Here is a 22697-nt window from a genome sequence, read left to right as displayed (position 1 = left end):
TGAAATCAAATCAACATTAAACCTGAAGAAAACCAACTTGTCTCTCCTTGTGCAGTTGTTTTAAACTATCATTCTTAATTGATAGGTCAGAGACCTTTTATAAGCAAACAGCCACACTCTGTCCCTTGCAAACGAAATGGTAGCATCCGGGGAAGGTGTCTGAAAACCAGTGTTCTGATCAGTATAATAATCAGTAGGATCATTTCAACAACCTATAGCTAGGAACCACTGAGCTGCCTCCCAGTTTTCTTCTGTCCTTAACCTATTTGTCTCTGTCTGTTTGCCTGTGTCAGGGGAGTTTATAAAGGGATTAGAATTTTAATTAGTAACGTTATATGCTGATAGTTTATAACTATTTACCTAAAGTTTAATTACTTGTAATAAATATTACAGTAATTCTTTTAAGTACAGAAACTTGGTTCATTTTGTCCATAAACCTGGATGTGGCAATCAGGTAGATTAGGGAACTTTGTATATTTATATTAAGTTCTTTAACCTTTGCGATGCCTCTAGGAATAGCAGAGCTTGATTTCCAGCACCTTGCCCTCAGTGAGCTGTGACAATTCACAGACAGGATAGATGTAGGCAAATTAGATACATAGGAGCCTCCTCAGCCATTTTGAATCTACTCAGCATGGATTTGTGGTCATTGTCATTTTGAGTTTTTACATTACATTACATTACAGTGTGGAAACAGGCCCTTCGGCCCAACAAGTCCACACCGACCCGCCGAAGCGCAACCCACCCATACCCCTACATTTACCCCTTACCTAACACTACGGGCAATTTAGCATGGCCAATTCACCTGACCTGCACATCTTTGGACTGTGGGAGGAAACCGGAGCACCCGGAGGAAACCCACGCAGACACAGGGAGAACGTGCAAACTCCACACAGTCAGTCGCCTGAGGCGGGAATTGAACCCGGGTCTCAGGCGCTGTGAGGCAGCAGTGCTAACCACTGTGCCACCGTGCCGCCCATGGCGGCCAGTTGTGAGGAGAATATTCAAGATAATGTTCAACAAGACATTGGTGAGGCCTCATCTAGAGTACTGAGTCCAGTTCTGGCCACCCTGTTCGAAGATGGATATTATTAAGATGTAGAGGGTTCAGAAGAGAATTACTGGAATGTTGTCGGAATGGAGGGTTTAAGTTACAAGGAAGGCTGGATAGGCTGGGACTTTTTTTCACTGGAGCTTAGGAGGTGGAAAGGTAACCTTAAAGATTTTTATGAAATCTTGAGGGGTATAGATGAAGTGAATGGCAGGTGTCTTTTCCCCAGGCTGGATGATTTCAAGATTAGGGAGCATATTTTTAAGGTGAGAGGAGAACGATTTAAAAAAGACATGAGGTGCAATTTTTTACACAGGTGTGAAATGAACTGCCAGAGGAAGTGGTGGATGTGGTTACAGTTACAACATTTAAAAGACATTTAGATAAGTACATGAATGTTTGGAGGGATTTGGTCCAAGCGCAGGCAGGTGGGAATAGTTTAGTTTGGGATTATGGTTGGTATGGACTGGTTGGACTGGCAAGGCTGTTTTGGAAAAAGTGAGAACTTCAGATGTTGGAGATTAGAGTTGAGAGTGTGGCGCTGGAAAAGCAAGCAGGTCAGGTCGCATCTAAGGAACAGGAAAATCAATGTTTCAGGCAAAAGCCCTTCATCAGGAAAAAGCTGTTACCCTGCTGTATGACTCTATGAATAGACCAGTGGAACAGGGTAATAAACTAGCAAATTAAATTTAATGGAGAGACTCATGATGCAATTAATCTTCGTGGAAACAACTAGGAGAGGTCAGATAAATAAGAACAACTGTTTTAAAGGGAATGCAGGAGCAGAGGGCCTGGGGGTATATGTGTACAAACCACTGAATTTGGCAGGACAGGTTGAGGAAGTAATTAATAAAAGAAAACAACATCCTGGGCTTTCTCAGTGTGTGTACACAAAACAAGGACATTATGATAAACCTGGAGTTCAAAGCTAGGCACCACACATTTGTATAAACATGAGAGAATTTAATTAGGGTGCAGAAAAGAATTAAAATACATTTCCAGGGATGAGGGACTTTAGTTATACGGATGAGTTGGAGTTCACCCGGCAAAGGTTAAGAGGAGATTTAATGGGTGTATGGGGTCGGGGGTTCCCGATTTATGAACACGCCGACTTACACATTTTTATGCTTACAAATGCAATCCCCTGGAAGATTGATTTGGAGATGCCGGTGTTGGACTGGGGTACAAAGTTAAAAATCACACAACACCAGGTTATAGTCCAACAGGTTGTTAGCTGTTAACAATGAGTGATAGCTAGACAATATGTTGAAGGTGTTGGCCCCCCTGTGTCCTCTGTCTATGCCATGATGTTTAGATTGATTCCAATCTAAAAAGTGAGATAACGGAGTTTTACATGAATTCATGCAGTTTTTGAGCAAAGTACAATATAACCCTCAAGTACAAATTCACCCCACAAAATATATGTGTGTGTCTGAGTGCAGTGCAGTGCAGTGCAGTGCAGTGCAGTGCAGTGCAGTGCAGTGCAGTGCAGTGCAGTGCAGTGCAGTGGTGGTCACCTGTAATGTGACATGAACCCAAGGTCCCTGTTGAGGCCCTCCCTACGGTACTGAACTTAGCAATCAGCCTCTGCTCGACCACTTTTCGCTGCTGCCTGTCCCGAAGTCCACCTTGGAGGATGGTCACCCAAAGGTCCGAGGTTGAATGTCCTGGAAGATATAGAAGATTGTAATTCTAAAGACCCAATATATGAGCATTTCCTGCACTTACGAATGGCTGCATTCCATTTCCTGAGAACTTCTGAATGGATGTCATTCGCAACCTGGGGACTGCCTTTATTTGGTGTCATGAGGGGTCTGGAGAGTGTGGGTAGAGAGAAACTGTTCCCATTGCTGAAAGCTTCAAGAACAAGATGACACATTTATAAAGCATTGCAAAAGAAGCTGAGGTGACACAAACAGATTTTTGCTTCGGGCATGGTCAGGATTTGGAATATACAGTCTGAGAGTGTTGTGAAGACAAATTCAATCCAGGAGTTTAAAAGAGAATTAGATAATTATTTGAAGAAGAATGATTTACAAGGATGTTGTCAGGGTTAGAGGGCTTGAGCTATAGGGAAAAAAATGAATAGGCTGGGCTATTTTCCCTGGAGCATCGGAGGCTGAGAGGTGACCTTACAGAGGTTTATAAAATCATGAGGGGCATGGATAGGGTAAACTGACAAGGTCTTTTCCCTACAGTAAGGGAATCCAGAACTAGAGGGCATAGGTTTAGGGTGAGAGCGGAAAGATTTAAAAGAGACCTAAGTGGCAATGTTTTCATGCAGAAGGTTGTGAATGTATGGAATAAGCTGCCAGAGGAAGTGGTGGAGGCTGGTATAATTACAACATTTAAAGGCATCTGGATGGGTATATGAATAGGAAGGGTTTAGAAGGATGCAAGTCAAACACTGGCAAATGGGATTAGATTAATTAGTGGTTGGTATGGACAAGTTGGACTGCAGGATCTGTTTCCGTGCTGTACATCTCTGTGACTCTATGTACAGGGCTATCGGGAAAATGCAGAGGGGAGGGAGTAAGGGAACATAGGAATATAAGAGCATGCTTGATTGCCCACTCTTGCTCCTCCAATAAATATAATTATGGCTGATCATCCACTACAATATTCTTCTCCACACAATTGTCCACACATTTTGCATTGTGGTCTATAACCCTGATGTACTTTCTAAGGTATGGTGTGTCTGGTTAGCATGCAAACAATACTGTATCTCAGTACATGTGACAATAATAAATCAAATCAAACATTGGTATTTATTAAGTAAAAAGCAAAAGAACTGTGGATGCTGTAAATCAGAAACAAGAACAGAAATTGCGGAAAAGCTCAGCGAGTCTGGCAGCATCTGTGAAGGTGAATCAGAATTAACGTTTCGGGTTCGGTGACCCTTCCTCAGGCCCAGGTTCGATTCCATACTCGGCTAACTGTCTGTGCAGAGTTTGCATATTCTCCCTAGATCTGCATCGCTTTCCTCCCATAATCCAAAGATGTGAAGGTTAGGTAGATTAGCTATGTTAAATTGCGGGGTGTAGATTTGCTCGCTGAGCTGTCAGTTTGATATCCAGACATTTCATTACCTGGCTAGGTAACATCATCAGTGGCGACCTCCAAGTGAAGCGAAGCTGTTGTCTCCTGCTTTCTATTTATATGTTTGTCCTGGAGGGGGTTCCTGGGGTTTGTGGTGATGTCATTTCCTGTTAGTTTTCTCAGGGGTTGATAGATGGTATCTAGATCTATGTGTTTATTTATGGAATTGTGGTTGGAGTGCCAGGCCTCTAGGAATTCTCTGGCATGTCTTTGCTTAGCCTGTCCCAGGATAGATGTGTTGTCCCAGTCGAAATGGTAGTTTTTTTTCATCTGTGTGTAGGACTATGAGGGAGAGAGGGTCGTGTCTTTTTGTGGCTAGCTGGTGTTCGTGTATCCTGGTGGCTAACTTTCTTCCTGTTTGTCCTACGTAGTGTTTGTGGCAGTCCTTGCATGGAATTTTGTAGATGATGTTGGTTTTATCCATGGGTTACTGGGTCTTTTAAATTTGTTAGTTTTTGTTTGAGAGTGTTGGTGGGTTTGTGTGCTACTAGGATTCTGAGGGGTCTTAGTAGTCTGGCTGTCATTTCTGAAACATCTTTGATGTATGGTAAGGTGGTTAGGGTTCCTGGCTGTGTTTGGTCTGCTTGTCGTGGTTTGTTCTTGAGGAATCTGCGGACTGTATTTTTTGAGTATCCGTTCTTCTTGAATACGTTGTATAGGTGGTTTTGCTCTGTTTTCCGAAGTTCGTCTGTGCTGCAGTGTGAGGTGGCTTGTTGGAATAATGTTCTGATACAGCTTCGTTTGTGTGTGTTGGGGTGGTTGCTGGTGTAGTTAAGTATTTGGTCAGTGTTTGTCGGTTTTCTGTATACGCAGGTTTGTAGTTCTCCGTAGTTCTTTCGACTGTGACATCCAGGAATGCGAGTTTGTTGTCGGTTTCTTCCTCCTTGGTGAACCATAAACAAACACATAGATCTAGATACCAACTATCAACCCCTCAGAAAATGAACATGAAATGTTATCTATCTTATACGTTGCAGGCAAGGATGCCCTGAGGCATGGTACATTGGGGAAACCGAGCAAAGGCTACGACAACGGATGAATGGGCACCGCACAACAATCAACAGACAGGAGGGTTCCCTCCCAGTTGGGGAACACTTCAGTGGTCCAGGATATTCAGCCTCGGACCTTTGGGTGACCATCCTCCAAGGTGGACTTCGGGACAGGCAGCAGAGAAAAGTGGCCGAGCAGAGGCTGATAGCCAAGTTCGGTACCCATAGGGAGGGCCTCAACCGGGACCTTGGGTTCATGTCACATTACAGGTAACCACCATTGCACTACACACACTCACAGATACTCCTACACACACACACACACACACACTCTCACACACACATAGGCACATCTAAACACACACACACACGGACACACACAAACACAGACGCGCACGCAGACACCCACACACACCCTTACAGACACACACACACTCCCACACTCACACATGCACCCCCTCACAGACTTAAGACACTCTGCACTCACTACATACACACATACACTTTCTCACACTCACAACCCCCAACCCAGACAGACACACACACACAGACAGACAAAGACCAAATTGCACACATATATTTTGTGGGGTGAATTTGTACTTTCAGGGTTACATTGTACTTTGCTCAAAAACTGCATCCACTCATGTAGAACTCTGAGCTCAAAAACTGCATTAATTTATGTAAAACTCCGTTATCTCACATTTTAGGTTAGAATCAATCTAAACATCATGGCATAGATGGAGAACACAGGGGGCCAACACCTTCAACATATTGTCTAGCTATCACCCATTGTTAACAGCTAACCCGAGAATGCAACTTTTAAAAAAAGACTGAGGTATATGCTGGTTGATCATCTATCTGGATGGGTGGAGGCGCAGCCTTTAGCCACTGCCACCGCAAGTGGGGTGTCCAAGATAATACTTGAACACATAATTCCCAGATACGGGATAGTGGAGTGTATAGATTCAGATCAGGGAACTCATTTTACTTCCAGGGTACTCCAGGGAATAATGAAGGGTTAGGTATCTCCTGGGAGTCCCACACCCCTTGGCACCCACCTTCATCAGGAAAGGTTGAGAGAATGAACCAGACACTCAAGAAGCAGTTATCGAAATTAATAGTAGAAACCAGACTCCCTTGGTCTAAGTGTTTACCTATAGCCCTTTTGTGAGTGCAGACAGCCCCAAGGAAGGATATGGGGCTGTCCCATTATGACATATTGTTTGGCCTGCCCTATCTGGGAACCGAAAGGGGAACTGCCAACCCTGGAGACTAAAGATCTGTTCTTAAAAAGGTATATACTGAGTATGGCCTCGTCTTTGTCTTTTTGTAGGAAACAAGGATTACTGGCACAGACTCCGCCCCTTGAATTCGCCGTTCATCCCATCCGGCCGGGAGATTGGGTCCTAGTTAAGTCATGGACAGAAACTAAATTGCAACTGGATTGGGAGGGACTGTACCAGGCTCTTTTGACTTCTGAAATGGTGATACGCACGGCAGAGAAAGGCTGGACTAACCAGGATTAAAGGACCGGTGGAATACCCAGTTAAGAAAGAAGTCTGGACAGCCGAATTGACGGAAGAACCACTGAAACTCAGACTCAAAAGACTTTAAGTAACTATTTTTTATGCGGACGCGGGATAGTTTCTTTTTGATATCTATATATTGTATTGCATGTTAAATCTCTCGGTCCTTCAATACTATTATACTATTGTAGGATGCTGGGGACACTTAGGGTTACCATATTAGCCTTCTTAGTATTGGGATTTTGTCAAACAATGCTGTCATCTCCATATTTGTTATTAACGGTCCCTGAGTCTGAACATCCACAAGTAATAGAAGTCGATGCTTGCAGTCTAGTAGAATGCACAGATGTAAAGTATCAGAGGGAGTATATTTCCTCTGAAATCCTTCTTAAGACCCTACAGGACACAATGTATGGTTCGCAAAAACCGCCACCTGGCATCACTATCCATAGAGCCCCCTTTCGCCCAGCCCTCGACTGTCCTGACAGAAAGTGCCACCCAATATATCTCACCATTAAAAATTCCTCCTCTGAAGACTCCTTTCCCCATAAAAACGGGTCTCAACTCCTTAGTAACGATTTAAAGATAGTAATGGCTGCCACTGGGAAGTGTTTTTCGGGCTGCTGTTTCCGAATAGCTGCAGGAAACAGAAAACAAGCCAAACAACTTGATAATAAGATACATCCTTTTGCCCCTCCCAATGACCCAAGGTGGTAAAAATTATAGAGGTGAAGGACTTGAAGCAGACCATTGAAATAGAAACTGGATACGGGGACGCAAATGCCTGGGTTGAATGGGTAAAGTACACTGTTAAAACTCTGAATAAAAGCAATTGCTATGCATGTGCCTCCGGTAGACCCTCTGCCCACAGAGTCCCCTTTCTGCTCGGGTGGAACCGAAACAGGAAGGGCATGGAATGTATGATAGCCCTGTATCAGGATAAGACTGCATGGAATGATAGGAATTGTATATCCCTATCTCTAATGTTCCCTCCCTTGGAGAAGTCAGATTTGGAAGCTCCCCCCCCCCCCCCCCTTTTGACCACGGTTGGGAATTATACATCGTGTATAAGCCGATGGGGTCAAATCGGTCCAGAGACTTGGGGGAGCTGAGGTTATGTATAGAAACTCAGAATGACACTGAAACGGACAAAGGAGGGAACTACTCAGCACTCAGGGTTCCCTGGGTGGATTTCTGATGGTACTGTGGAGGCAGAATATTGCGACCTACCCTACCTCCTGACTGGAAAGGGATATGTGCAATTGGCAATCCCATTCACCTTGGCATTTGAGAAGGAGAAGGTAACAAAGAATGAGAGGAGTAAAAGGTCGTATACCTTTATTCCAAATAATACAGCACCTGATGGGTCAATCTCTCGTGCCTTGCGAGGATTGACCACCTTGGCGGAAGAATTGGCTGAGAACTCAGGAGTGGACACATCACTCACAGGATGGCTGGAATCATGGTTTGGGAAGTGGAAAGGCGTGGTAGTCTCTATCCTCACCTTCCTGATAGTGGTAGCAGGGGTACTGACAGCAATTGGCCGTTGTATCATACCTTGCATATGAGGGTTGACCCAGCAGCTAATTGAGATGGCCTTGGCAAAACAAATGCCTCTAAAAGGTAATCAGGCAGAGGGACTCAACCTCTTGAACAATGAAGTCTCAGGGATGATGCTAGAAAACTGGAAGGCAACATATGAGACAAATGCAGAAGACAACATTTAGTAGCCAAGAAGAAAAAGAGGGGATTGTAAGGTATAGGGTTAAAATTGTGCAGAATAAGGGAACAGGTGTTGCTTCTGCAAAAGCTTACATTATAAAATTAGGCCGTGCATGCAAATACTAAACAGTGAGAAGCGAAAACAGATAGAATTATCTATGACTAATAGGGCAGAGCAATCGTGGAGCGGGATGTACCAGGCATAGGAAAACAGAAGAAGCGAAAACAGGTAGAATTATCTCTGACTAATAGGGCAGAGCGACCGTGTCGCAGGATGTACAAGTAACAGGAGAATAGTGTGCCAGTCGCAGGAGGGATGTAGCCAACAGATGGAATTTAGTTTGGCAGGATGATCGCACGAAGACAGCAAACTATGTCAGGATAGTTACATATAAGGAATGAGATAAATAAGAGTAAGGGGCGACAGGCTTAGAGTAATGGGAGAAGTAAACAGAGGCGGAGAGAAGCTAGACAAAGGTGGAGCGAAGCTCGAGCTTGTGATAGGCTACGCGCTGCAGTAAAAGTAACCAATGGGGTAAAAAGGGTGGACCGAGAGATGCAGCTGAACAGCATAAATCAGAATGTAACCCTCAGATCAGGGCGCTTACTCATTAGGCACCCGTTCTTGCAAGTACGTATCAATAAAATTCGCTGCTTCAGAATTTGACTCGGACTGAAATTTATTAATATGTGAGTTTTGTTTCTCACAACCTGAAGGCTACCATCTTCAGGTTAAGGATAGAGGTTGAGAAGGAGAACCCTTCATGGTAACCTCAGCTGGTTTAAGACTCAAACCCATGGTTTGCCCATCAGTCTTGGATGGCTGTCCCTCCCCCAACAGTAAACGTAAAGGTGCACCTTGTAGTCAAATATAAATAAATGGCCTGAGGTTCAGAAACAAAAAGCCTGTCGTTCAATCCTCCCGACGCTAGATGGCGACGATTCGGAGGACGAAATCCGCGTTTCGTGCGCCTGCGCCCACCCACCCACCACAGCGGCACCCCGCCCATCCAGTCGGAAATATATTCTAATATATGATAAGAAGATTCCGACGCCGTGTCGCGACCCCGCCTCCTCAACGCCGGTGGGATGAATCGGGGGAGCAAGTGGGCGTGGTTGGGGTGCGTGAGCGCGGACCACAGTCAAATATATGCTAATCGAGCGGCGGCCGATTGGCAGCGAGGCCGCTTCCCCGCCCACCCTCCGTGAATAATGAATGATCAATAAGGTGGAGGAGGCGGGCCTGAAGAGTCGTCGTTCCGTAGCCGTTAGTCAGCCGGGTATTTTTTTCAATGATTATATATCAAGGGGGCGGGGCGAATGGGAGATAGCGAGAAGGGATTAAAAAAAAGAGAGCGAGCGAGAGAAGGCCGGGTGGGCGGTAGGTAGGTCTGGGGCGATTCGCAATCCGTCTCCATCGGGAGCCCGGCGTGGCGTAATTTGTCTTTTCCCCTCGCTCTGTGGACAGCGTCGGCCCGGAAGAAGGAGCCCGGGTGAGTATTGCGGGCCGATGGCCGCCGGTTGGGCGGTTAATCGGCGGAGTTTGTGTTCGAAGTGTTCTCGGTGCCGGGCAGGATTCCGGCCTAGGGCCCCGGCGCCATTTTGTTCTCAGGATGTTTCGGGCGGAGAGCGAGAGGAGGAGGTGGAGGTTGGGAAGGGGAGAGAGAGAGAGACCGGCCGGCGGCTCTGGCCTGCTCGCTCAACCCAAGCGGGGGTTTTGAGGAAGAGGTCAGGGGAGAGACATTTCTAAGCCATCCCCTTGTTTCCTTTAGGGAAGGAAGCAGCAGAGACTTCCCCGCCCCCCCTCCGTCCACTTCCAGCGAAATACAGTCAGTGCCTCTCACTGACATCAAATTTCCAAAGCACAACATGTTGACCAGAGGGGCTCGGAATTTTACACCGGGATGTTTTTCTTTCATGATATTTATTATTATTTTTTGGGTTTCTGACTGAGCTGAGGTTACGAATTTCATCCCGACTTAGCAAACGTTTATTCGCCTTGTTGCTGTTGGTCCCCTATTTATTTATTTTCAGCGTCTCGTTTATGCATTCGCGTTGCTTGCACTGAATGCTAGAATTTTTTTTATAAAAAGAGCGAATCGGTCGTTTATGTTGGCTTGTGTTGAATTTGGCTGGTTGTTGGGGTGGGGGGTCAGAGAGAGCCCCTGGGTAGTTATCGTTTGCCCAGTGTTTTTCTTGCAAGCGTAGCCCTTCATTTGTTAGGGGCTGTGTGCTGAGATACCTGGGCACCGACCCTTTTTTTTTCTTATTTTCAGCATGGTCGTCTCGGGGAGAGAGAGAGAAGTTGCCGTTGGAAGGGCATTTTTTGCTGAAATTGTGTAAAAAAAAAAGTGCAGTACACCTACTGGATTTTGAAGGGGGGAGGGGTGTGTGTGTGGTTCATGAAGGTGCTGTGCAAATTCGTGCTAAAGCTGCCGCCTCCAACTATCCAACCTTCAACTGGGGCGCACTGCCTGCATTTCACTGGATAAGGTTTGTAAATAGAGGAGGAGAAGGGTGCCGGGTGGGTGGCTGAGTGGTGGTGGAAGAGACAAGGTGTCGAAGTCTCCGTTTCCTTCCCTAAAGGAAATGCGGGTGGTTTAGAAATGTTGCCCCTCCCCTTGCCTCACTTTCCTAAATTTTAATCAATCTGATCATTATACTTAATCACTGTTTTTGTGTGGCCTGCTTTCTAAGATTTTGTTTTATTTTAACTTTAAATTGTAATTTTGCATTGCAATTGCACAGCATTCCCAGCAGTATTGATTCCCCTTTCTTCATGTGCACCTGTTCAATGGGTTTTCATCTCCTTTAATGACTATAATCATCCTTCCACCTCCTGTTTTCCTTATCACCAGTAATCTTTCAGTAATATTTGCTGTCCAGATGCTCTACAGAAAGCAATGGAAATGCAAATTCATCAACTACAATGAGACAATAGGCCCAAACGTTATATATAGAAAAAAGCAAACGAATGTCATGGTAATATGAGAGATTTGTATGTAAACTATGCTTTTTTTGTATTTTTTGTGTCCTGGAGTTGTCTGAATCTGCCTTATCATTACTTTTGAAATGTAGTCAGTTATATCTGTAGGCAGATGCAAAATCTAGTCTTTCAAAAATGTTTGCTCAACTAGCATTGAGGTAAATGACCAGTTAATCTTCACGGTGATGTTGGTGGCAGAATAAATATTACCTGCAGAGTTGCTTTTTGTGCCTGCAAAAGATCTCAGCACTTCAATCAGGTGCAGAAGAACTCCATTTTCACATTGCTCCTGAAAGATTGCATCCAGGGCTTCTGTGCCATGCTGAAGTGCTGGCATAGATTATGTTTAGGCTTTTGGACCTTAAACCATGTACATTCTTCTTTGAAGAGTGCCAGCACTGAGTGAAAAGGTGCCCTGCTGAAGTCAAAATTCTGAGTCTTGTCAAATATTCTAGTCATGTATCTTGAATTCTTGGGTATTTATCATACCAAGGGAGTGAAATTCTTGCTATTTTGATCTTTTATTTGAAAGATTAATAATAGTGGCAGAATTTTACATCATGCCCAATAATACTTTCTTTTTCCTCCTCACCTGTGATATCTGCATGAAAGTATTTCTTATTCATTGCCATGTAACTGAGGGATTATATGACTGACTACTTTTGTGTCAATTAACATAGTGATCTGCTGCCAGGGCTTGACAGGGGCACAATTTAAGACTGTTAAGGACTGTGAAGAAAAATAGCTTCACATACAGAATGGTGAATCTTTGGCATTCCTAATCCCAGAGGGTGACTAGAGTCACTGAATATATTCAGAGATCAGTAGCTTTAACATCTCTCAATCTTAGCAAGGGATACAGGGGTAGTGTTGCTGAAAATGTGTTGCTGAAAAAGCGCAGCAGGTCAGGCAGCATCCAGGGAAAAGGAGAATCGACGTTTCGGGCATAAGCCCTTCTTCAGGAATGGCTATTGTGAAATTAGAAAGGTTTCAGAGAAGATTTACAGAATACTGCCAAGGTTGGAGAGTTTGAGCTCGAGGGAGAGTCTGGATATGCTGGGACTATTTTCGCTGGAGGCTGAGGGGTGATGTTATGCAAGTTTATGAAATAATGAGGGGCATGGATAGGATAAATAGCCAAAGAATTTTCCTAGGGGTGGAGTAGTCCCAAAACTAGAGGGCAAAGGTTTAAGGTGAGAGGGGAAAGATTTAAAGGGGACATCGGGCAATTTTTTTCATGCAGAAGATGGTGTATGTATGGAATGAGCTGCCAGAAGAAGTGCTGGAGGCTGGAACAATTACAACATTTTAAAAGGCATCTGGATAAGTAAATGAATAGGACGGATTAGAGGCATATGGACCAAATCTATCAGTTGGGATAGACAAGTTGGACCGGAGGGTCTGCTTCCATGCTGTGCATCTCTCTGATTCCAAGTGGAAGATTAGTTATGACCTAGCTGAATTTTAAAGGTGGCTGGAGGAGCCAAATGGCTGACTCTTCTGTGTGCTAGTTGTTCATCTGTACAGTATTGAAGCTTTTACATTTCAATGACTGTACTATGTCTTGACTTCTATTTATTAGTTTGGCTTTTGGGATATTAGTGTCATCGGAGGTTGTGATTTTACATTTACCCTCTTGATATCCTGTAAGAAAGTGATCAAGTGCTTCTTCTAACTTGCATCTTTGATCAAGTGACTGAGGAAATCAAACTGTAAGTTGCTTGCAGGTTCTTTTGGAGCCTCCTTTCTTTTCCTCTCGCAAGCAAAATCCCTCTCAATTAATTGCTTATAGATGTATTACTGAATACACTTTAAGTAAAATCAGATTGGTTAGGCTGTCTGCAAGAGCCTTCATAGGCAAGGTAGATTTGAAGATGTTTGGCTTTTGTTTAATTTTGTTGTGTTTATCTTTTTGTTTTAGGGGATCAATTGTTTTCCTTGGTATGTGTTGCTTTTAGTCCAACCTGTTGACTTGCCTCATCTCTCTCACTGTGGAGGGCTGCAATTGTTATTGTGATGTCACTAAAGCCTTTACATAAGTAGTATGGGCTTGGAGGCAGGCAACCTAGGGCTCAATACAAACCTCACCTAAAGTTGCTTCTTACTAAAGTAAGTGAACTCAAAGTTTCACTGACTTCAGCTGAGTAAGTAGCTTCTCCAGATCTCACTAACCTGTTGAGCCATTTTAGGTAGAAAATTATGAAGACAGATTTCTTGCATTGTAGTTGCAAATTCGCTAATCGTTTCTGATCGATTGAAGCAGGCCTGCCAATGCAGCACTTGGACCTAGGTAAGCTTCAGGACAAATCCTAATTCTGCTTGTGGCCTTTCTTTTTCTGTGTTCTCCTATCCAGTAATTTCAAACTTCCCTGAAGTTCAGCCAAAGTAGCGACTATAGGGAAATGCACTTTTTGATCACACTGGCTAAATATAGGAAACAGACAGTCATGATGCAAGTAATTTTTAACTCTGCTAAACTTAGTTTTCCTGAAAATTCTCTTTCATACCTGTAATGTCCATTGTATGCAGAACCAGCTTGGTTTTAATTATTGGATTGGCACAGCTACCATGCAAGAGCTGCAAGTTCTTAGTTTGTTTCTTATCTTGAATAATTGTCATTCAGTTGTTGTCGAAGAGGTGAAGAGACTGTTTTCGTGCTTGTCTTAGGCCTGGTGAAGTCTTAAGAGCAAACAGTGTCTCTAGATGGACCAGTGTAACCATGCCATCCTATTGTCTGTTCGTTGGACTTCTGTCCATATCCTTTCCACAGCTGTGGTGTTAGCTGGCTCCAATTCTCCCTTTGCAGAAAACTCTAGCTTTTGTTGTTTATGACTAGACCATCCCAGTGCTGTCATCACTGCAACCTGGTTCCATTCCCTGCAACTTGGTCTTGTTCAAACCTGGGCTGCCTGTATCCTAACTTGCACCAAGCCCATTCTCCCCTAGCTATAACTGCTCACTAGCTGATGTGAGCTCCTCCATCAGTCCAGTTGTGTTGTATTTCACATCCTAAGCCTTGCTTCCAGATCCTTCCTTCCATGCCAACTCCCTATCTTTAATTTACAATCCTAAACCCTTTTCGGGACTCTGTTCTTCCAATGCTGTGGCCTCTCTTGCACTCTCTCTGTAAGCCAATGAACACTGGGATTCCTCTGGCCAATTTTTTTTTTTAACAGGCCTTTAATTTAGGTTAGATTCCCTCCAGTGTGGAAACAGGCCCTTCGGCCCAACAAGTCCACACTAACTCTCTGAACAGTGACCAACCTAGACCCATTTCCCTACACTTACCCCTGACTAATGCATCTCTCACTATGGGCAATTTAGCATGGCCAACTGCATGTCAAGATGGTCACTTGTAGTTTGCTTGCTCAATCTTTAGGTGCTTACTGATGTGTTAAAGATGCTGTATAAATAAGTAGATAAACTTGCATTTAGGTATTTTTGCCCTGCATTTGCGCCAGTTATTTTCAAAGCCATTGTGTGATTGTTGTTGGACTGTGGGCAACTTTTTAATTAAAATGAAAAAAGTTAAGGCATGCATGGCTGGAATTAATGTCTGGCTGCTTTTTTTTTTTGCTGAGGGCTTTTTATCATGTGGGGTTTATTTGTTGATTTTGTTAGGCCATTGTATAAGTGCTTAAAGTCTCCAGTTTTGTGTGTATCTGATCTTTTTGAGTCTTCACTTGCTAGCTCTACTCACAAAATTCCATCAGTAGGGGTGGTCTCTTTCTCTAATTGCCCTAGTGATGGCAATGTTTATTTCTGTTCATTTTTTTAAAAAAGTGCTTTGTTTTGGTGTTTCTGTTTCCAGTGTGCTTTCCTCTCCTCTGAAAGCAAGTAATGTTCCATCCACAACTTGCTGGGCAGTTAGTGCATATGAAAGACCTTATCCACACTGCCCACACCCCAGGCTTAATTTTTAAAATCTAAAAGGTTCTCATTCATTGTGTATGTTGATTCAAGATGGTGGCAAATATTCTGCCATGTTGAACCAGGAAGAGTATTTAAAGATTGCTCTTATCGTGTCACATATATACATTCCAGCATTGGAGGGAAGAAAGAAGGTGCCTCTGGAACTAGAGGACAGAGTGTCAGAATAAGAGGGGTGTTATTTAGCACGCAGGATTTTTTTTCACTTGGTGAATTCTTTTGCAATTCTGTGTCCCAGAAGGCTGTAAGGACTCAGTTGGTGGGTAAATTCAAGACTCAAACTCCCAGATATTCAAGATATAAATGAATGTGCTAGTGCATGAAAATGTTGAGGTAGGTCAGCCATGACATACTTGATTGTCAGAACAGGTATAAGTGACTGAATAGCATGTTCCTATTCACTGTATTCTGTTACATTTTGAAGCTGTTTGAGGCAAATCGTGATTAACTGGTGCTGCTACAATGTGGAGCCTTCTTTCTCTGCTCTGTACGTGGCTTAGGGGCAGGAAGCAGAGGATGATAGTTCAAGGATGTTTTAGTGACTGGAAGCCTGTGCTTTAGTGGCATAGTTGAGTGTGTTGCTGGGAAAGCACAGCAGGTCAGGCAGCATCCAAGGAGTAGGAGAATCGATGTTTCGGGCACATGCCCTTCAACTCGTAGCTTTTAGAGTGCTAGCTTGCTCTCTCTTTAAATCGTGCCATCGTACAAGTGAAAGGGGAAAAAGCCTAGGATTCTAAAATAATGGGAATTTCAGTCGGGAATTCTTTCCCAAGTTTCTGTGTATAGTCTCTGCTGTTTTTGCTGCGGTGGTATATGTGTTATTAAATTTGGGATCATTATCCCTGGATTTTAAGAGAATTTTTAGTCAGTAAAACATACTGATTTTTATGGTGTCAGTGGTAAGAGTGAGCAGTGATATGAAACTGTAGAAGTAGACTGAGTGAGAGTATGTTCTAAATAAAGATGTTCAGCGTTCCCATGGACTAGTTTGCCCAGCTGGTACTTCCTGTTGTGTGTTTATAATTTTTGCTGTGTGGTTAGGCTGATGATTTTCTGCTGTGCATGGGTGCTGGAGTACACCTTTTTTTTTGGTAGTGCCAACGAGCGGAGGAAGCGGTTTCCCAGCAATTTGTCTGATCACCAACTGACATGCTTTTATTGCACCTCTTTCACTGTAAGAAGTTGTTTTTGTTTAACAATAGATATTCTAAGAAAAGGCCAATATTTCTAGTCAACAGACAACAGTTCTGGGTTATCACACTGGAAGATTAGAGAGGTGTTTTAAATTTTCTTTAGAGGACAGTTAATACATTTTACCATGTGGTTATTGGAGCAGAGATTTGAAACTACATTTTGTTTAAGACTGGTATATAAAATGATAGCAAAATGGAGGAAATTTTATCTTCGAGCTAGCTGTGGTTGTGCTCTCTGCTTACCTTTTGGATTCTCTGTCCTAATTTTTATGATTTTGCTTTTAAATCAAAGTTGTAAACTGGAGAATGTTTGCTCATTTATTGAGGTCACTAATTTGTTCCCACTGAAATGTACCAAATTATGACAGACCTCTTTTGTATTTTGCTGACTTCTTTGTGAATTGCTTTTACGTTTGTTTAGTTAGGCTGTGGGTTTATATATTAGCTGTTTTGAGTCAAATTAGGTGCTTCCACTTGTGGGGCTGAAATCTTATTTTATTATGTGAAAATTGTAGGTTTTGAGGGGAAGCTATAGTATATTGGTAATGCCACTAAACGTTTAGATCAAAGGCATAGGTTAATGCCAAGGTAACAAATGTTCAAATCCCAGCTTAACAAATGCCAAAATTTGATCTAACATTTGAATTTTTTTTATTCACTTGTTGCCTGTCCTTTTGTTGCATTTGTTAGTTAATGTAGTCTATATCTAGTTGAAGATCGTATGAGGAAAGACTGAGACACTTGGGGCTGTTTTCATTAGAGAAAAGAAGGTTTAGGGGTGACTTGATTGAGGTGTACAAGATGATTAGGGGGTTAGATAGGGATGAGCAACATCGAGGGCCAAAGGGCCTGTACTGCGCTGTATTCTTCTATGTTCTATGTTCTATATGAAATTTTAATAAGACTTTTGACAAGGTTTTGCATGGGAGACTGGTTAAGTTCAACGCATGGGTCGCAGGGTAATTTGGCTGAATTGGTTTCGTGGCAAGAAGCAGAGGGTGATGGTTGAAGGATGCTTTACTGACTGGAAGCCTGTGCTGAGTGGCATACCAAAAGGTTTGGCGCTAGGCCCTTTGCGGTTTGTGTACACTAACAATCTAAACACGAATGTGGGAGTTCTCATCTGTGAGTTCACCGATGACATAGTCATAGATGTACAGCATGGAAACAGATCCTTCAGTCCAACTCATCCATGCTAACCAAATGTCCTAAATTAATCTAGTCCCATTTGCCAGCATGTGGCCTCTATTCTGCTAAACCCTTTATATTAATGTACCCTTCCAGATGCCTTTTAAATAGTGTAATTGTACCAACTTCTGCTACTTCCTGTGGCAGCTCACTTTCACATGCACCACCTTTTGTGTGATAAGTTGCCCCTTAGGTCCCTTTTTTTAAAATCTTTCTCCTCTCATTCTAAACCTTTTGCCCTCTAGTTCTGAACTTTCCAGCTACAGGTATAAAGACCATGTCTATTTACCCTATCCATGCCCTCCAGATTTTATAAACCTGCTTTAAAGTTTGCTTGCTGACATTTTGTCACCATACTAGGTAATGTCATCAGTGAGCCTCCGGTGAAGCGCTGGTGTTATATCCTGCTTTATATTTGTGTTTAGGTTTCCTTGGGTTGTTGTCATTTCCTGTTCTTTTTCTCAGTGGTAGATGGGGTTCAAGTCGATGCTTGTTGATAGTGCCAGACTACTCAGACCTCTTGGCAACATGGTAGCCCACAAACCCACCAATGCACCAAAGCAGAAGCTAATGGGCTTAAAACACCTTATGCAGATGTCACTTACAAATACTTTGGAAGAACTGTAACAAACACTACATTGGACAAATGGGCAGAAAACTAGCCACAAAAAGATCTGATCCACTATCACTGGTATCCGTGCATACAGATAAGGAGGATCACCACTTTGACTGGGACAACACATCCATCCTCGGACAAGCCAAACAGAGATGCTTGAGAATTCCTAGAAGCATGGTATTCCAGCTGGAACACCATCAACAAACACATTGCCTTGGACTCCATTTACCACCGTCAGAACAGGAAATTACATCATCAACCCAAGGAAACCTAAACATAGCAATAGATAGTGGGACATAACACCAGTGCTTCACACAGGAGGCTCACTGATGTTACTTAGTATGGCAATGAAACGTCTGAAAGCGAACCTTTCAGTTCAGTGAGCAAACTCTGTACTTAGTGCTCTGACCAATAAAGGAAAGCATACCAAACGCTGCCTTCTCTATCCTATTTATCTGTGACTCCACTTTGTAAACTGGTGTGGTAAATAGGGGGCAAGCCTTAAAATGCATGGCAACATAGATCAGATTAAATTCAATTTGCCACTGTTCAGTCTAAAAATTTGAGATGATGCATTTTGAGAGGATTAACAAGGTGAGCAAGTACATATTGAATATAATGAACTTCATCAAAACCTCAAACATCTAATCAGCAGATCCAAACACCCTGTTTGATGGCTAACTTTTGGAACAGCACTGTTTACTCCCAATTGACAGAGACAATAGCCAACCTCCTGGACAAACTGAACAGGGAACCAATCAACAAGGACAGCACACTCCAACTACTGGAACTGTACCTGGTCACGCACTTAATATTCAACAGCCAAATATATGAACAAATCAATGGGACACCTATGGTTTCACCCATCTCCAGGCTCAGCAGAAGCACTAATGCAAAGGCTAGAACAAGCAGCCCTTCCAAAAGTCGAACCCAAACTTTGGATCAGGTATGTGGGCAATGCTTCTGTAATAACTAAAAGAACAGATTGAGAGTACACACTGGATTATCAACACTGCCCACAGGCCTCAAATTGACGAGAGAAGGAAGTTGAACAACCAGCTCCCATTTCTGGATGTGATGGTAGAAAGAACACAACAGGGAATGCACAACAAAAGTGTACAGAAAAGCCACACACCGACCAGATCCTGAATTGTAACAGCAACTACCCAAACACTCATGAGATTCTGCATTAGGACACTTTTAAAACAAGTTACAACACACTGCAGTGCAGAGAAGAACACCTCTACAAAATCTTTGCTAAGAACAGATATCCCTGCAACTTATCTGCAGATGCCTGGCAGACAGACAACGTAATGTGGACATGTCACAACCCAACACTAACTACTACCTTTTTTAAATATAAAGCTATCTCTTATATAAGTCTTGGAACTGACAGCCAGACTTCATTGGCCACTCAAATTCATGACCGCACCGAAACCAAGAGTGGTGCTAAGACAACTCACCAGAACAAAAGACCCAATACCCATCATGTACATCACGTTTGTTCTGCACAAGAGTCCATGCAGAGACTGCACAAAATCCGATGTAGGACAAATAGGCACACAACTAGCTTCCATATTCATGAACATCAACTAGCTACTAAATGCCACGACAGCTATCCCTGGTAACAATACGTGCCAACAACAAGGACCACAAATTTGACTGGGACCACAATAATAGGACAAGCCAGAGGGCACGTAGAGAATTTACAGAAGCATGGCACTCACCCACAGACTTCAATAAATCCTGACCTCGACACAATATACCGACCACTGCAATGAGCAAACGTAACCAGCAACCAAATGCAATGCGAATGAAACCAAATAAATTCCAACAGACAGCAGTGCTTCACGTGTGGCACCATAGCACTGAGGATGTCACCAGAGAAAGGGGATGAAACAGCTGCAAACTCACTTCCTAGCTTTGCAAACATATCCACAACAACTGCAACATATTGAATGTTTGGACCATAGGAAGTGCAGCTGATCAGAGGCACCTTGGTATGCATGTCCATAGATCCTTGAAGGCAGCAAAATACTTTATTTTAAAGTGGTTAAGCTGACCTATAGAATACTTGAGTTTTTAGTCAAGACATTGAATGCAATAGCAAGATAATACTTTTGAGAGAGTTAGGTCACCATGCTATAAAAAGGATGTGATTTCTACTAGAGCAGGAACAAAGATCCAAGAAGTTTTGAATTTGGTTGGGGTGGATTCAGATAGTGTCTAGATAAGTATCTTTAAATCAACCAGTTCAGAGATGTTATGACATCTCTAGTACAGGTGGGACTTGAATCCAGGCCTCCTTACTCAGGAACACTACCACCGTGTTCTTTTTTTTTTGGAGGTTCAGGATAACATACACAAAGGTTTGAGGGACATAGACAAGATAGATGAGTAATTTTTTCCCCCTTTTTGTTTTAATGAAGGAGCCAAGAGGGAGAAGTGTTTAGAGGGGATTTTGAGGAAAGATTCCTCACCCAGAGGATTGTGGGTATCCAGAACTTTTTTGGTTAAAAGGCTGGTAGAGGAAGGAATCTTCAAGATATCTAAATGTAATGTTAAAAGATTTAAATTGGAATATCCCTCTGGACACTTATTATATTAAAAGGGTTAAATTGCACTGACTGAACATGGACAGAGTATCTGTGAGCATTACAGACTGACCTTTATAAAGGGGATCTGTGTTTGCTTTGTTCAGGGCCTCTTTGACCTGACTTCGAATGCCTGCGAAGAGGGTCAAAAGGGTCACCAAGCTTGTACAGGCTTTAATAAACTTTACCTGTTTGCAGAAGATGGTATGTGCAAATTGCATCTTGTGAAACCCCTGGAAAAGAACCTAAATATAAGAACTATCAAGATGAATACTTGAAACTCCATAGTGCACAAGGCTGTATGCCAAATGCGAGGGAAAACTGACCTGGTCTTGTGTTCTGATTCTCAAGGCTTTACTCAGCTGCAATATGGATTTGCAGGCACCAGCAACTAAGCAATTTGACCAAAGTACTGAATTATTTTTAAATCATGACTTGCATTTCAAGAGTGCTTTTTGAGGTGTAGTTGCTGTTGTAATATTTAAACATGGCAGCTAATGTATGCACAAACACTCAAATAGCAGTGTGATTGTGATCAGACAGTCTGTTTTGATTTGAGGGAAAAACATCTGGGGAGGACATGGGATGATCTAGTGCTTCAAAATGGTGCTGTTTAGATTCTTTTATCTTTTGTTTTATACTGGCAGGTATATTGGACTTAAAATACAGGTAGAATTTGGGCATCCCTCGGTGCTCGGCCATTATTTATTAAACTTTTCTTGGTGCCCCTGGGACTGTGGTGCTGAGCTGCTTTCTTGAACCTCTGCATTCCATTTGGTGTAAGATAGATCATCAATGCTGTTGGGAAGGGTGTCTCCAGGACATAGTGACACTGAAATTATGGTGTAAATTTCTAAGACCGGTTTAGAGGCAAACCTGTGTGGAGCACTACTTGCATCTGCTGTCCTTGTCCTCTATATTGTAGTGGTTATGAGTTTGGAGGTGCTGTCAAAAGAGCCTTGATGAATTTCTGCAGTACATCTTGAGCATCAGTGTTGCAGTGAGTGAATGTAGTATCAATCAAGTAAGCTGCTTTGTCCTGCTTTTTGAGTGGGAGTGCAGCGGAGGTAAGGCGAACCAGGAAGGCTGCAGCTAAGGTAAGGGAGATTTTTAAAATTACTTACCAGTAGTGGCCAGCGGTGTTTTTCCTCCACAGTAGGAGCGGGAGGAGTGGCGGAAGTGATGCAGACCAGCGGGGCTGCCGGGAAGGAAAGTAAGTGACCGTATATATTAACAAGGCGTGAATTGGAGCTGGAGCTGGATGAACTGCGGATCATTCGGGGGTAATTGAGAGGAGTAACCGGCAGTTGGTCACTCCTGAGGCTCAGGATAAGGATAGATGGGTTACAGCTGGAAATGTGTTGCTGGAAAAGCGCAGCAGGTCAGGCAGCATCAGGAGAATCGACATTTCGGGCATTAGCCCTTCTTCAGGAATGAGGAAAGTTTGTCCAGCAGGCTAAGATAAAAGATAGGGAGGAGGGACTTGGGGGAGGGGCGTCGGAAATGTGGCTGGAGGGTTGGAGGGTTCCTCATCACCTCGGGGGATCTCCCATCCACCGCCTCCAACCTCATAGTCCCACAACCCCGCACCTCCCGCTTCTACCTCCTGCCCAAAATCCACAAACCTGACTGCCCCGGCCGACCCATTGTCTCCGCCTGCTCCTGCCCCACCGAACTCATCTCCGCATACCTTGACACCGTCCTGTCCCCCTTAGTCCAAGAACTCCCCACCTACGTTCGGGACACCACCCATGCCATCCACCTGCTCCATGATTTTCGCTTCCCCGGACCCCAACGCCTTAT

General features: G+C 43.4%; 1 protein-coding gene across 5 annotated transcripts in view; it reads left to right on the top strand.

The window, feature by feature from the left end:
- The first annotated feature begins 9738 nt into the window (after positions 1 to 9738).
- LOC122541410 (protein PRRC2A-like) overlaps positions 9739 to 22697 on the top strand; it is a 136572-nt gene continuing 123613 nt past the window's right edge. For 3 of the 5 annotated variants that reach the window (XM_043678163.1, XM_043678166.1, XM_043678160.1), the window contains exon 1: positions 9739 to 9880. The gene's annotated coding sequence lies outside the window, so the exon portion shown is untranslated. Of the gene's footprint in view, positions 9881 to 10663; positions 10881 to 22697 lie in introns of all 5 variants that reach the window. The other 2 variants (XM_043678161.1, XM_043678164.1) reach the window with 2 other exon arrangements.

This window comes from Chiloscyllium plagiosum, chromosome 37, assembly GCF_004010195.1.
Source record: "Chiloscyllium plagiosum isolate BGI_BamShark_2017 chromosome 37, ASM401019v2, whole genome shotgun sequence".
NCBI lineage: Eukaryota > Metazoa > Chordata > Chondrichthyes > Orectolobiformes > Hemiscylliidae > Chiloscyllium > Chiloscyllium plagiosum.
This window is presented reverse-complemented; position numbering and strand designations above follow the sequence as displayed.